This window comes from Falco cherrug, chromosome 1 (genome assembly GCF_023634085.1).
Source record: "Falco cherrug isolate bFalChe1 chromosome 1, bFalChe1.pri, whole genome shotgun sequence".
NCBI classification, from domain to species: domain Eukaryota; kingdom Metazoa; phylum Chordata; class Aves; order Falconiformes; family Falconidae; genus Falco; species Falco cherrug.
The window spans coordinates 79,035,651-79,050,803 of NC_073697.1; the positions used below are offsets into that span (position 1 = coordinate 79,035,651).

Sequence of the window (15,153 nt, forward strand, 5' to 3'; positions counted from 1 at the left end):
GCTCAAGAATGTTTTCATGAAATATCTATAGAAATGTGAGAGATTATGTGTATAGGAAGTTGTATCTCATTTGCACTCTCATAGCATCCAAACATCTGAAAAATGAATGGAAACCATTGTACTTGACACAATGCAAACAGAATCTCCTTAACAAAAAGCAAATGACTAATATTTATAATGACATCGTTATGCAATTTTATCTAATTTAGAAGATGAGAAATTTAAATACTGAATGAGAACTACTGTTATGGACAAGAATAATACTTGATCTTATTCTCAATAATGCTAAGACAACAGATAAAATGAGTGCCTCAGATATGACTGCCAACGTGTGCACAGGATTTTTCTTCTCACATCATTTTAACAACTGAATTAAGCTGATATTCAGAGACTGTGGAGAAAAGGGTGCCATTACAGCAGTGGACTGCAGTGCTTAAAACAGACATTTCTAAAAACTAAGCGGTTTAGAAATATTTTTTTTTCTGTATAATAACTGACTTACAGTATCAGTGAAAGGCTTTTAAATAGCAGGGAAATCAGTTTGGGATGGCTGCATTGTCTCAGCACAAGTTTTCCACCGCCCTCGAATATAGCTGTGTCTTCCTAGCAGTAAAAAATGCATTGACTAGGTGAACGACCTAATCTTCATACATCAAGTTTCTTATATATCAAGAAATAGCAAAACTTTTGCTAGACCTGAATTCCTGTACCTGCAGGAACCAATCCACTAATCTGAAGTTAAACTGCAAAAAAAAGGCTAAAACTTGCACATTATGGTGTTTGCTCCCTGCACTCCTAATTCCCTGTGCTCTGCAGTTGCTTAGGGAGCTCTCTGCAGCTGCCTTCCCACCGCCTGCCGGCCTGCCCAGGCTTCCTTGGAAGGGAAATCAAGGCAGGATGGAAGAGCATGCATTTGCAGAGCTCATCCAAGACAAAGTCAGGGTGCTGTCAGGGCGCACGCCTGGAGCAGAGAGCTGAAACAGGATTCCGGATCACGCAGCATAGGCACAGCCAAAGTTTAGTAGAACGCAGGACAAATGTTTCATAACAATTTGCTCGGGACAGGAAGGATGCCATAACAATTTAAATTAGAGGAGGATGCAAAGAGTTCTCAATTACCCAAGCTGGAACTTGTATTTAAAATCGAGCACTTCCTAAATATGACCAGAAAAGAAACAAATTTGTTCTATGGCCAAATATCACTGCCTAAAAAGAGCTATTAATACCTGATCGGTACAAACAAGCATTACATGCATCTTCCAACTGAAAATATGAGTGTTGGGCAAGAAAGCAAATCCAACTGGCAGGAGGATGTTTCCGCAGGAAGCCTGACTGCCTGTCACCTGCAGTGAAGATGAAGGCTGTGAGTCCTGTTTATCTGTCGCTGCTGTTAGAACCTTTGCAGTATTTCTGTGGCTTTCCATGGTAAATGACGATAAGAATTTTACAAAATTGTCTTTCTGTACAAGGTACAGGCATACTGTCAGAGGACACACTGTAAATCTAGCCTGCCCTTCAGGAAACAGCAGTTTACCAAGAAAACTTACAATAGCAGCAAAAAACCCCTTTTGATTCTCAGAAAGTTTGTGTTCCAGGACAGCTTGCTTGCCTGTCTATGAAGCCTATGAAAGGATGGGGAACCTGTGCTTTCATTCATTCATTGAAACAAAACCCTTCTTCAAGGCAGACTTGAAACTCTGCACAAAACTTTCCTTGGTGACAGTGTGGACATTACTGCTGATAAATACTCAGATCTGACTGACCAAAGCTGTGTAACAGTAAAAATAGGATATGTACTATTTGAAAAGGAGTCTTTCTAGTGGGAAAGGGCAAAAAGAAAACTTTTTGATATTGGTACCCTTTTGAAATGTGATATATTTGCAAACAGCAAGACACATGTTCCTAAGGAAGGTGTTTATGAGCCTTAAGGATAAATAATTTCTAAATTAGATGATTTAACATTGTTCAGAAAGTGACAAATTGAGCTAGATGTGGATAAATCACTGAAACCTCCTCTGAATATGATTGAATTTTTATAAGAGGTCCAGTAGACACTTTCAGGCACATCAGTGGTCGTGTTTTCCACAGTGTTTTCAACTCCCTATAGCAAGAACAAGTGAAGCAATAAAAGAATGCTAACTAGGTGGCAGAGGCATCCAAAACCCACAGTTAATTTCAGTTCAGATGTATTTTAGATAGTGCAAAATTAAATAAACTCTTCAGCTGGCAGCACACCTTTTGGCGCTTTGATCTTAGGTAGCTCATTAGAAGATCGAGTGTATGATACATTTTTTTTCAGGTTTTTGAAATTCTCACCTGCCTTCAGGAATGATTGTCATTTCTTGCTCTGTAAAACCTAATTTGATTACTAGTGCCATGGATCAGGTGACTGTCACCTTTCTGTGTCATGTGCACCTCCTCTGCACTGGAATGAAAAGCTAATGTATTCCTCATGTGAGTCTCCAATAAATATCATTGAATGGCAATACTGAACAGGTATCATTATGGAGTGGAGTGGAAATTTCAATTACAAACGAGAAACAGGATGGAAAAAAAATATAAAAATATCAAAGCTACAAAGCCAGGCATTATACTTAAGGAAAGAATTGTTTGCCCATATCTTGAAAAAAGACACACAGCATAGCCCCATCACCCCCTTGTTCAGTAATCCACCAGCTAGAGGTGAACTGAGCCAGCAAGTCCATGAGGTCTCTGGTTGACCAGATGGAATTGAAAAACTGAAAACCTAAATGGTCACAGTACGACAGCCAAAGGTCTGAAGTGGAGCACCGCACAGGTGCAACAATGCTGTTTCTAGTGCCAGTGATAAATGCAAATATCGTTTGGGCAGCAATAAACATTATATGGCTGCGTTAGGAAGACCACAGCCAGCAGCTGCAGGGAGGTAACGCTTCCCTTCTGCTCAGCACTGGTGAAACACGTCTGAGTGCTGGGTTTAGGTCGGGGCTCCCCAGCACCAGAGAGACATGGACTTACTGCAGCAAGCCCAGCAAAGGGCTGCCTAGGTGATTAAGGTACAGCAGCACCTGGCCTGCGAGGAGAGGTGGAGACAGCTGTGACTGCTGCAGCCCAGAGAAGAGGAGGCTCAGGGAGGCCTTATCCGTGTGTATAAATACCTGATGGGAAAGGAAAGAATAGGGAGTTGGACTCTTCTCAGTGGCATCCTGTGAGAAGATGGGAGGCTGTGGGCACAAACTGAAATACAGGAACTTCCATTTCAACACAAAAAAAACCCCAAACTTTTTTGCTGCGAGGGTTTCCAAACAATACCTTGCCTACAGAGGTTTTGGAGTCCTCACCCTTGAAGGTACTGAAAACCCAACTGGATGCTGTCCTGCGCAAGGTGGCTCTGCTTTGAGCAGCAGGGTTGGACTACCTGAGGTCCAGATGTGCTTTCCAGCCTCCATGTTTCTGCAGTTCTGTGATCTGCCAGCACCTCCAGTCCCACGGGGCTGGTGCCTGAAGCCATCAGGGCTGAGCCATCTGTTGCGCGGCACCACAGCTCGGGGCTGCAGCTTTCTGCATTTTCAGAAATGTCAGTTGCCATGGGGGAGATGATAAATTTGAGAGGTGCTTCTTTGAAGACATCTGATTTGGCAAACTTGATTTAAATACAGCAGATGCCAGTAAATGGCAGTTTAGGAGTGCTAATTTTGCTCTGAATTATCATGCCCTTGTATATATCATGCCTATGTATATATACATATATCTTAGCATCATTACATATAATATAATCTTTCTATTTTATTGGTTAATAAAAGAGACCTTTAATGTAAAGAAGAAACTGAATAAAATGTAGCCATTTTTAAGTGGGACATAAGTGTTTCTTGATGAAAACATTATGTCTTTTTAGTATTTGTAGCATCTTATGGAAGAAATTTATCTAATTAATTTTGTTTGGAGAACTAACATTTCAATGGCTAAAGTGAAATGAATACTGCCTTATATTACTATTTTAATTAATAAAATTTGAAATACTATTTTCGTCTTCCAGTTAATCACTGCAAATGTCTTACTCCTAAGTGCTTTCTTTGTTTTTTATTTGGTGCAATTTTGCAAGTCATTACTCGTAGGCACACAGCGACAGATGTGATAGGGACAAACAGTGGCTTTTCAAGAAGTCTGGGAGACCTTTTGGTGCTGATGATCCCATCGCTCACCAAATGTCCAAATTCACCTTTCTTGCCTAGCATTAGTTTGTCACACTGGGCCCAGCAGCTTTACACTGCAGTGATCATCATATCTAAATTTGCACAGCGCACCCTGAAATAAGCGGCTCTTACTCCTTTTCGGCACAGGAACTTGATAATGGAATTCATTTACATTGGTGTCTCAGAAGCTGGTTTGGCTTTTACAGAAAAAGCTGGTTCCCTAAGGCAAGAAAAGTAAGGCTGAGCAGCAAGAATTTGGCTAGTTTGCAGGTGAGGGCAAGCATTAGCAAGATTGTGCCTTGCCTTGAGACTAAGCATTGTTTCTGTAGGCAAGAGGCTGCGCCAATACATTTTCTATTAATACAATACTTTTATGAGATGTGTAGTGTCCTAGACTATTTAGCACTTGATTAAGTTTCACGTTGCTTGTCAACAACTTCAGAAATGTCATCAAAATGGGCTTTGGCAGATTATTTTCAGCTGACTAACCGGTGGTTGAAGAAATTCATCAGTTCTTTAGGTGACAGGTTTCTCTTCTTCTGTCACGGCAGGGAGGGATGCATGGTGTGAAGCAGATGTATTTATTAAATCGTTTTTCACTTCTGGCAGGCAAGGAGGCAACAAAACAGTCACACCTGGAGCTTTGATAACCTGGCTCATGTAGAGCTGGTCTGTTCAAAACCACTTGCAGATGTGCTGCTTTTGTTTTGGTTGATTTCAACCCTCTCTCCCTCACCAGCCTGTGAAGCTACAACAGCGAGCTACGAGAAATTACACCCGTTCATCTCTTGCTGTGTAGGTACGTATGGTGCTGCTCCAAACTCATCCCTCAGCTCACAAAAGCTGTTTCTTTTGGTGAAATCTGTTCCCTGCCATGTGGCTTGACAAGGCAGCTAATCCTGCTGTGAGGTCAGTCACTGTTAATTGTCCTACAAGATAATTGTTTCTGACCCTGGGCTTCCAAACACCAACCACTGTTTTCACAGTGAGAGTATGATGAATGCGCTATGGCGTTCATGAAGATTTAAAAATTGTGGAGTTGCTCTGTTTCAATGGTGGCACACAAGAATCAAGAGTATGATTTCAGACCCGGGCAATGCTAGAAAAAGTGTTTTATGAATTAGTGTTCTAAATTGAACTTGGCTGTCCAATATTCTGAAGTTTTTTGAACGATTCTTGTTTTCTGTGCCGACTGGGGAAGGTGCCGTTCCCCTTCTGCCATTGCTTAGCTATTGGTTTCAACAGTCGCACCCCAAAGCTGCAGGAACAATGAGTATCTTGCAAATGTGCATAGTAGCACCAGCAACAAGTAAACCACAGCCGCAGTAAAGTGTGAGTAAAACGAATGCGGTAGCACAGGCTGGCAGGGCGGGCGGAGGGATGCTTGGGGACACACACGAGTCACCACAGCCCCTTGCCACCCCTGGTGACACCGGCTGCGGAAGCCGCACACGGCGGCTGCTGGCTCTGCGCAAACCGGCGCTGCCCGACATCCGAACCGCGCGGCGCCGCACGGAGACGGGGGGAGGCGCACGGCGGCCGGGCACCGCTGGCCCTCCGCCGCACCGGGCACCGCCGGCCCTCCGCCGCACCGGGCACCGCCGGGCACCGCCGGCCCTCCGCCGCAGCCCGGCCGCAGCGCTCCTCCGCCAAGCCCCGCGGAAGACCCGTGGCCGCGCAAGGGGCGCGCCGTGCCAGCGGGGACAGCGCGCCTCCCCCGGTACCGCTGCCGTCCCCAGTGCCGCCCCCTCCCCCGGTCCGGCCGCCGCCCCCGGTGCCGCCCGCCCCGGCCCTGATTGGGCCCGCGGGGAGGCCCCTCCCGCCGCGCCCCCGCCCGCCCGGGCGGCCCCGCCGCCGCGCCGCGCCCGCTCCCCAAATACACCTTGGCGGCGGCGGGGAGCGCACGGCGCCTGCCCAGAGCCCTCGGTGGGGCTGCGCGGCCGCGGCGGCCCCCGCCATGGTGAGTGAGCGGCGCCCGCGGCGCGGCGCGGCGCGGCGGGGACCCTGGACAGCGCTGGGACGGGGCGCCCGGCCGTGCCCGCGGGGAGCGGGGCTGGGGGGCCGGGGCGGCGTCGGGCCCTGCCCGGCCGTGCGGTGCGGGGCTGAGCCCCGGGAGCGGGCGGGGAGCGGTGGTGTCGCGGGGAGCCCTCGGCACCCTGAGCCCCGCTGGCGCCGTGCCCCCGGCCAGGTGCGGCATCGGGCGAGATAACGGGGCGGGGAGCGGGCCGGGGGCTTCAGCCGCCAGGGGCAGCAGCCGCCAGGGGCACGTCGGCGGCCTGTGTGCATCCTCGGCTTTCTAAGAATTCGCTGCTGCTGGTGCCCGTCGAGCTAATTAAACCCATTCAGGCTCGATTTACTGCATTACACCTGGGTGAGGCTTCTTACCGGGTTTTCATAGTAATTAGCACCGTTGCACTGCACGAGTTAGACACAAAACCGGCTTTTAATCACATACTCGATGCTCTAACAATAACTTCATTTTTGCATTTACTATTCCAATTCTTTTTTTCTTTCTTTTTTTTTTTTTTTTTTTTTTCTAGGAAGAATAAATGAAACCACAAGCCGTGTCATATTCATTATGACTGGCAGTTTACTTTTTTACTTTTTTGGTCGGTTTTCTTAGATCCACTATTCTTTCTGTGTGTGTGTGGGGGGGGGTTGTTTGTTTTTTCCCCAGTACTTTAGGCTTGTAATTCCCTTTCTGAGTGGGTGGAGTTGTTTCTGTGGCTAAGGTTCAGCTACCATTACTCGCCTAGGCCTAGTAGTCCCTTTGTAAAATTATCTTTAGTATAAACACGAGACACTTGAAAAGTTTTTCTTGTATGTAAAGCATCTTACGTATTCTCTCAAGCTTGATGTAATGCTGCTCCTAAAATGGCTCTATTTTAGCAACTGGTCACTTAGTCTGTGTCTGTACTGAGATGACTTTCTAAGTTCAAAGGGCGAGTTCTACGTTCGAAGGGTGAATTAACAGGAAAAAAGTCCTGAGCAAGGCAGTATTGCTAAAACCAAGTGTGGTGGTGCAATGCACTGCTCGTGATACTGTGTTTGGGCTGTGCACCTTCACCGGCCTGCGGGTGACACGGTGCTGTGTCCGGGCTGGTCTAAAGGGAAATGGTAATGCTTTTCAATGGGTGGAATATTAGCAGGAAAAAAGAAATTCTTATCCACTCCAGTTTTGCATTGTGAAGCCTCTGAATACAGAATTACAGAATAATGTAACAGAGTGATTTTGCGTAACAAGTGTTAAGGCTTTAATTATCTTTCTGTGAATAGAACAAAATGTTTGACTTATTTGGAAATGGTCTAATCTTACAGTTTTTCCCAAGACAAAACTCCCAGTGCAGCCAACTCCCTTTTCATGTAGTTATGATTAAGATTGTTTCCAAACTACAGAAAGTAGGTGCAAGGAAGCATACACTTCAAATCGCATAAACAGGTCTGCTGCTTTTCTAGGGTTAGGAACAAAAGGTGGTGGCAGCTCATGCTGGAAAGAGATTCTGGTAACAAACTATTTTACATAATTAATCAGAGAAGTTAAGCAATTTAAGCAACCAGAGAATGCATGCAAATGTGTTACAAATGCCAGCATGGAAAGTTCTCTTTATTGTAGAGAAGTTTCTTCCTTGGATTGTGTTGCTCTGGGGTGCTGCGTATGGCCATACATTCTGCAGCTGTGATGACTGTTCTCTTTGCTTTGCCAATAGCAAGAACCTTAAATGAATTAGGTGATTGTGAGGAAGCATAGGGAATGCTGTAACAGTGAAATAAAAGACTTTATGCTTCACGTTCTCAGAAGAGAAGAGCAACTGCTGAAATCATGCCGGTGTAAAGCAGGCAGGAAAACCAGGAGAGGAGAAAGAAGGAAATCGCATCTTGAGATCTCTTGGTTGTATTTTTTTTTTTCTGGGGAGTTACGTAGCTTGCAGCTATTGTGAGTCATGACAGTGTAAGATCGTGAGGCAAACATTGGAGGAGAAAGTAAGGGATTTAGTTTTTCTGCAGTGAGTTTCTTACCCTTTTTTGACATTAGCAATAAAATGGCTCACCATCCCTTCTCCCCCTGGTTCACTTACTGGGTATTTGCCTAAATTATTCAATTAAGTTTTCAATTACCCATTAAAAATGAGAAGTCAAGGTTAGTCTTTAATGTTGTGTCCATAAAAGTAAGTACTGAAGTCTTGTATATTTGTCTTATTCTGATTAATGCTTTCTTTAAAAAATGTCTTTAAGCATTCTGTGACAGTCTGTTTCAAAACAGATCCCGTAGTGAAATCAAAACATAAGTAAGAGTTTATAATAAAATCTAATGCTCAAAATATCAGTAGCAGTCAAAATCTGGTTATGTCATGTAATAAAAGGCAAAATATCACAGCCATTATGAAGATAAATGCCATCTGTTTGAAATTCTAAAAGAGAGAGAGGGAGAGAGAGAGGCTCAAAATAAGAATCCAGGAAGTCAAGGTAGAGTTTGTAGCAAATACAGTTGTTTTGCTCTTAACTGAAAGGAGTTGTTGAACAAAAATATGTGGTAAATTGTATCTTAGTTTAAAAAAAAAAAAAATAACAAAGCACCACAGTAATCTAAGGAAGCAGACACAACCTTCTAAATTATCAACAAGAAAATATTTATTAGAAGGTACTGTCTGTGTTTTGTATCCACTCTGTAGACATGCAGCAAGTTTCCTTTTCTGATACAAACTTACTCATTTAAGAAAAAATCAGTCTGGGTAAAAAGACGACTTAAAATAGTTATTGGAAGCCTCAGGGCGTGTTTGAATGAATTTTGTTGTAACGGTATTCAGAAAACATTATTTCTCAGCTTGCACGTTTTATTAGCAAATGAAAATGGAGCCATGGAGAGCTGCCATTAGTTTCTTTGCTAGAATTCCTTGCACATTTTGTACTATTTCATTTTTAAAGACCTTTATTGTCTGTGGTTTATTAAAATTCACGACATTTATTTAGATGCTTAGCATTGCATTTCAGATTATTAGCATTTGAAATTTAAATTAAGCCAAATTTGACATTACTTTGAATATTCTTTTCTGCACATTTTGAGCATCTGAGATACGGTTCTAACATATATGATATATATTCAGCAAGTCTTGCATGACTAGTTGTACCAGGAGTGGATATTCAAGTTTATCATTGAACAGATATTATATTTTTAAGTTAGTGTTCAGGGCATAAGCTTTGTTCAAGAAAGCAACACAGGACAGAATGTTAGTATCTATTTAATTCTAAATTTCTGATAGGATCTAAGCATGTGCATAAATGCACTACGGCTTCTAGCTCATGATTTGTAATAAAGGCAACAAAATTTGTTAAGAGAGTGCAGGTTTTTGTAAGGTTTTTGCTTATAGATCCACCTGCTATGAAACAATCAAAAAGACTATGTTAATATCTCTGATGAAGCCTTTTACTTCTAACACAGGTATTGACTGCAACTTACTTTGCAATATGCTGTTCTTCTGGGTTTTTTGGTTGTCCTACTCAGGTGATGCCACTCTTAGGTCAGGGCTAGTGCTTTCGTATCATTTTGGCTCCTGGTTTATGGCCTGTAGCTCACACGGGATGCTTAGTTATTTTTGTGGATGGCAGAGTCTGGAGCAAGCTGACATCTGCTCCCCTTTCACAGGGGTGCAGGTTTTACTGCTGTCAGTTGTTCTGCTGCTTCATGACTGAAGTCAGAGCAAATACATTCTCTAGGGGTTAATTTTATTTTACCGTAGAGAGACGTCGCCAAGTCCTGTTTGTAGCTTCAGGCCCCAAGTAAATTTGAGCTTTAGGCCTTCCACAGGCCTTCAGCCTTTGAGAGAATCCCACCCCATCAGAGCAGTCTTTTGTGAGACTCACTTCTACTTATTTTTCATTGCATTTTCTATCATGTGATAGTTCTGTTAAGTGGAATCAGTGCCCTTGCTAAGAATATTACTGCTTTCACGTTTAACTGCAGAGTGTTTTAACTCATATTATGATTTGATTGAAGTGCCCGGTTCCGCAGCTCAGACCCTCACCGGTGCATTAGGCACCCTCCCTGCTCCTTGAGCTCAGTGGTGTTGTGGTAGACATTATTCTTGATTTTACTGCTCCAACTCCTTCAATTAGTTCCTTTGCGTTACTTAAAGGCCAACTTGTGAATTGATTTCCTTCTTCCACATTCATACTAGGAGTTGCTGTTCCGAGAGGACGGTGCCCTGCTAGCAGAAGTATTCAAACAAGCCTCGTGCAAGTCAGCACCAGTAGGATGATTTCTTACAGGGAGCACGCGAGGCCTGGATGATAACCGAGCTGTGACCTCGTGCATTATTTCTGAGAGGATATTTCTGTGACGAGACCTCCTGTCCGTACCTCTTGTGCATATGTGTCTGTCTGAGCGGGACAGGATGCTGTGCTGTCCCTGCTGGAGTGCCAAGGCCACTTTCTCTCTGCCCTAGGGCACAGTGAAAAAGGCATGAAGACTTGGACCCCAGCACGGGGCTATGGGGCACAGAGCTGTCTGAAACCCTCTCCTGGGGCTGTTCGACTGTGCCTTGCACTTTACGCATGGCTATGCCCATTGATTGTTTCGGCTGAAGCCATATAGAAAATAGGTCAGCCATACAGTGGCTCGGGAAGAGTGCTTTAATTGTGGGGAGTGTGATCTAGGGTGTGTGCATCGTCATGGAGGAGGCTGGAACCAGTTCCAAAGACGTTATAAAGCATTGTAGAATCTAGCCCTTAGACAGCTATTGGTATGAGAGGGTTGCAGGGAATAACCCGGGCAAGTCATCCGATTGTTTCAGTGTGAGTAAAAATTTCTTCCTAGAAGGTGAAGTCCTAAAATCCTTTAATTATTTTCTCCTCCACAAACAGAAATTGAAAGAAACATACATTCATTAAGTGACTCTCTTCCTCAGCCCCGTTCTAAGGTATTCAGAACATAAATATATCACTCCTTTGGTGAAACTATATTTTGTGGGAATCCACTTGGTGTAATTCTAGAACATCGTCGATTCCAGAGGGTGCAGTAAAACTTAAGTTTTCCATGATGCCACATACAGTAGTTGCTGCTCAGCTCTCCACTTTTAATAAGTAATAGCACAGTTATTTTTGGGATCCCAGAAACAGGTTTCTCCATGGTGTGTGAGAAAGGGGTGTGTTGTACAGTGATGATTGCCTTTCTAATGCTGACCAAGGTAAATGTGTGTTTAATTTTATTTTAACCTTTCATTTCACTTGGCGCTTGATACAGATGGAGACTGACAAAAGTTGTTCAGGGAAAGCTGATTTCCCTCCTCAGCAAATACAGAAACTCTTCACACATGAAAGAGCATTAGTAAAAGCCTGACTACAATGGAGGAACACCTCAGCAAGATTTCCAGTTTGTTGCATGGAAAAATTGGGATTTTGTATTTGCTCATAATTATTTCCGTGATTTGAAAACACAAAGCAGTATACCCACTTGCTGTTTTCTGGTTAATAGGGAGGGGTACCTGCTTGTATTAATAGCTGGTGGCTCCCTAGTCCTGGCTGCAGGCACCCTGGAGCCTAAAATACTCACTGCAGTCCCTGTTTTAAATAGCACTGCTAAAAATGGCAAAATTTCCATGTCTTTGAAGAAAGCGTGCATCAATCTAACTTTAATTTTTTTAAAAAATTTTTTTTACTTTTTGCCAAAATTGTCTTCATAGCTGTCTGTTTGCACTGGCAAGCTGAGAGTGCAAAACCACTTGCCTCATATTGAGAAAAACATTTGGTGGATTGATAAATGGTTCCAATTTTGGTGAAAATATAGCCATTAGTCCATAGAACTCACAAAGCATATTTAGAGATAGGATGTTAGAATTTCCACATGGAAAGAATGGTATGAAGGGAAGGACAGTCTTGTGGCTTAAGAAACTTTTCAGGGCTTTTAGACAATGTGGAACTATTTTATTTTTCCTCAAAAACTTCAGGAAATAATGACAGGAATAATTACAAGTAATGTTGGATTGAATTAAATGCTTATTTTGATGCAGTGAAAGGTTCCCAAACAGGTTGCATGTTATTACTAAAACCAGCCAAGAGGGAATGCCTTTCCTATAAGCAAGTACAGTCTTCAGAAATGAGAGAATGAAGTTAAACCTGGTGTGTGTTAGGCATGAAGCTATCAGGTGAGGATACCTTCCTTGTTCTACTTTTATATATAGCACCTACACCCTTTTCTGAACCCTACCTGCAAAATCTATTTGCATTTCACTTGTAGAAATGTGCAAGTGTTTTGATCCCATATTTATTTTTTAAAATCTGTCTGCAAATTTTTATAAGGTTTGACCTGAGTTTTGTAAATCACTCGGATCTACTAAACTCATGGACAAAAATACTTGTGTAACTCTGTTAAAGAGATCTGGATACACTTAGCTCAGCTGCAGTCCGATCTCCAGTGTGCCTGATTTCCCCACATCTAAAAGAGGCATCATAACACCTCCTTTCATCCTCCATTCTCCTGTCTGAGCTATTCAAAGGCAACCCCTTCTGATCAAACATCAGCTTTTTATTGTATATTTGTGTACAGCCCTGATCTTATTTTGGGCCTTCTGGAAACTTAAAATAAACAATACATCTAGCAACAGTGATGGAGAAAAAGAATGCAAGATAACGTTGGCACAATTTCTGTGCTGAGCAACCTGCTCAAGGATGAACTGACCAGACCGGGGTGTAAACGCCAGTATTTGAGTTTAAGCAAAGGCTCCACGAGAATTTTCACATGTTGACCAAGTATCAATCTCACTGACTGAGTGGTGGCCTACATGAGTGCTAAAAGATAATGAAATAGTTCCCTTCCCAGACAAAAACATTTGTTTGTGTGGTGGAAGTGACACAGCGTAGAGGAGACTTGGCTTCCAGTAAGCAGTTAGGCATTTTAATGGGCTCATGAGGCTACGTGTGCAGTGTGACGCTGAAAATCTACAGCTGGTCTGAAAATCAGTCTCAACTTAGATCAGCTCTGGACTTACTTTGCGTGTCACATGCTCCAGATGTGTGGGAGATGCAGCATGATGGTGAACTGTATGTGGAAGAAGTCGTTGACCATAACTGGTAAATTTTAGAACCAACAGAGTCACAGCTTAGTCGAGGTTTGAAGTATGCAGCTATACCATGCATGAGATCGTGGTGGGCATCATGACAATGATTATGCTCTTAGAAGATGAGTGACTGGCACTAGTAAAACCATTTTAAATGGTAGCTTAATATAATATATAAAATATGGTTTCATGCTATCTTCCTTCCAGTTTCTCCTTGAAAGTAATTTGCATTTCTAAGCAACACTAAGTTCTAAGCAAAGATAGGTTTAAACAATAAAGGGGAATTAAAAGGTAAAAGTATCTTTTCAAATAGGCTTTGAAGCGGTGAAGAACCAGGAGCACTGATGGAATACAGGATTATGATTTACATGTAGCAAAAGCTAAAAAAGAACATCCATCTCTGCCCATGTTGTGGGCAGATTTTAGCTAGCAATAAATTGGAACAGGGAAAAAAATAAATCGAAACGACAGCAGCAGTGGCACAAAAGCATCTATTGGGGTTGATGCATTTAAAAAACCCCAGATTTTCTTGCAGTTGCTGTAATGTACTGTACTGTAAATGGCTGACCTATCTGATGCTGGAATAAATATGCCATAAAAGGTTTTCTGTGCAAGTTTTTATGTAACATATCCTCACTGTTTTCTTTTCCAACTGTTACTCTACAATCATGAAAAATATTCATAATCTTTAGTAAAATATAAGTAAACACATTAAGATCTGTAATGCTAAACTTGGGGTTGGTACTCTGTCTCTTAACAAAGAAGCTGCATTACTTAGGAACGCAATCCTGTTGTCAGCTTAATATAGTATGGGCACTGTGGGATTTAGATGCTGGTAATAAACAGAATTGAAAACCCAGAGCAAAGGTTTACAACATGAATATACTGCAGAGATACTTGTGATACTGTGAGAACTTCATTTCTGCAGTGTCAGGATACTTGTGAAGTTAGCGCTTTTGTCTCGTTGGAACTTGCCAGGTACAAATATTTAAAACAAGTGTTTTGAATTTTCAGCATCACCTGCACCGTAAGCAGAAATGGTGAATGTTTCCAACCCTGTGTAAGAAGACTACACATGGTGCAGTAGACTTGCTTTCCTTGTTGTGGTTTTTTACCTGCTGAGGGTGTACACTCTGATGATTCATGGTGCTGCTGGATGCTTCAGCATGCCAAAAGGCTTAAAAAAATGTTTTCTTCATCTTGGCAGGAAATTTTTCATGGAGGAAATGCCACCTTCCTTTATCCTTAAACTTAGGTCTCTGGTGTTATCTTCTGGGAATTCATGCGTCTCGTTCCCTCCCTCTTCCCCAGCTATACACATGGTCTCTCAGCCTTTTCATCATGGAATTTCATGTATTTCTAGAAAAAGAGGGAACTTGCTATGTAGCATCCTCTTTTTGGTTTAAAAACAAAAAAACAAAAAAAAAAAGGCAAGTTGGAGACATCCTCTTATCTGGATAAGAGAAGATAAGCAGATAAACACAGAGGTGGAACCTGTTATTTGTTATGAGATTTCTTTTATCAAGAACCCGGTTAATGATAAATGTAACTTTCCAGTCAAAGGAGCATTTATTTTAAGGAAAATATAAAAACAACATTCGAAACCTATTTGAAGTACTCCTCTAAGTACATATGGACTTGCTAGGGCTGGAATTTGCTTTTGGTTAATTTTTCAGTTTTCTCCCACAGTTCACTGTCCAGCTTTCTGCCCATTCATGTCTGAAACAGCTGAGCTGTTCTGTGCTGGCTTGGAGCCACTATTCATGGCACCAGTATGCAACGTAGCAGGTTGGAGATGTCCTCTTATCTGGCTCCTTTTTTTGGAATGAAGATGATTTCTTAGTATAATGAAGAAAAAAACCCAAAAAGCTGTTCAGTGGTGGATGCCCATTTTACAGACTTAGAAAACGGCACACACAGAGTGGTTGTTC

The 15,153-nt window shown here is 42.6% G+C and overlaps 1 protein-coding gene across 1 annotated transcript in view; it reads left to right on the top strand.

Annotated features, from left to right (window-relative positions):
• Positions 1-5,994: 5,994 nt before the first annotated feature.
• The window catches only part of GUCY1A1 (guanylate cyclase 1 soluble subunit alpha 1), a 36,680-nt gene continuing 27,521 nt past the window's right edge, over positions 5,995-15,153 (top strand). Inside the window, exon 1 of the mRNA XM_055727935.1 lies at positions 5,995-6,132. The gene's annotated coding sequence lies outside the window, so the exon portion shown is untranslated. The remainder of the gene's footprint in view (positions 6,133-15,153) is intronic.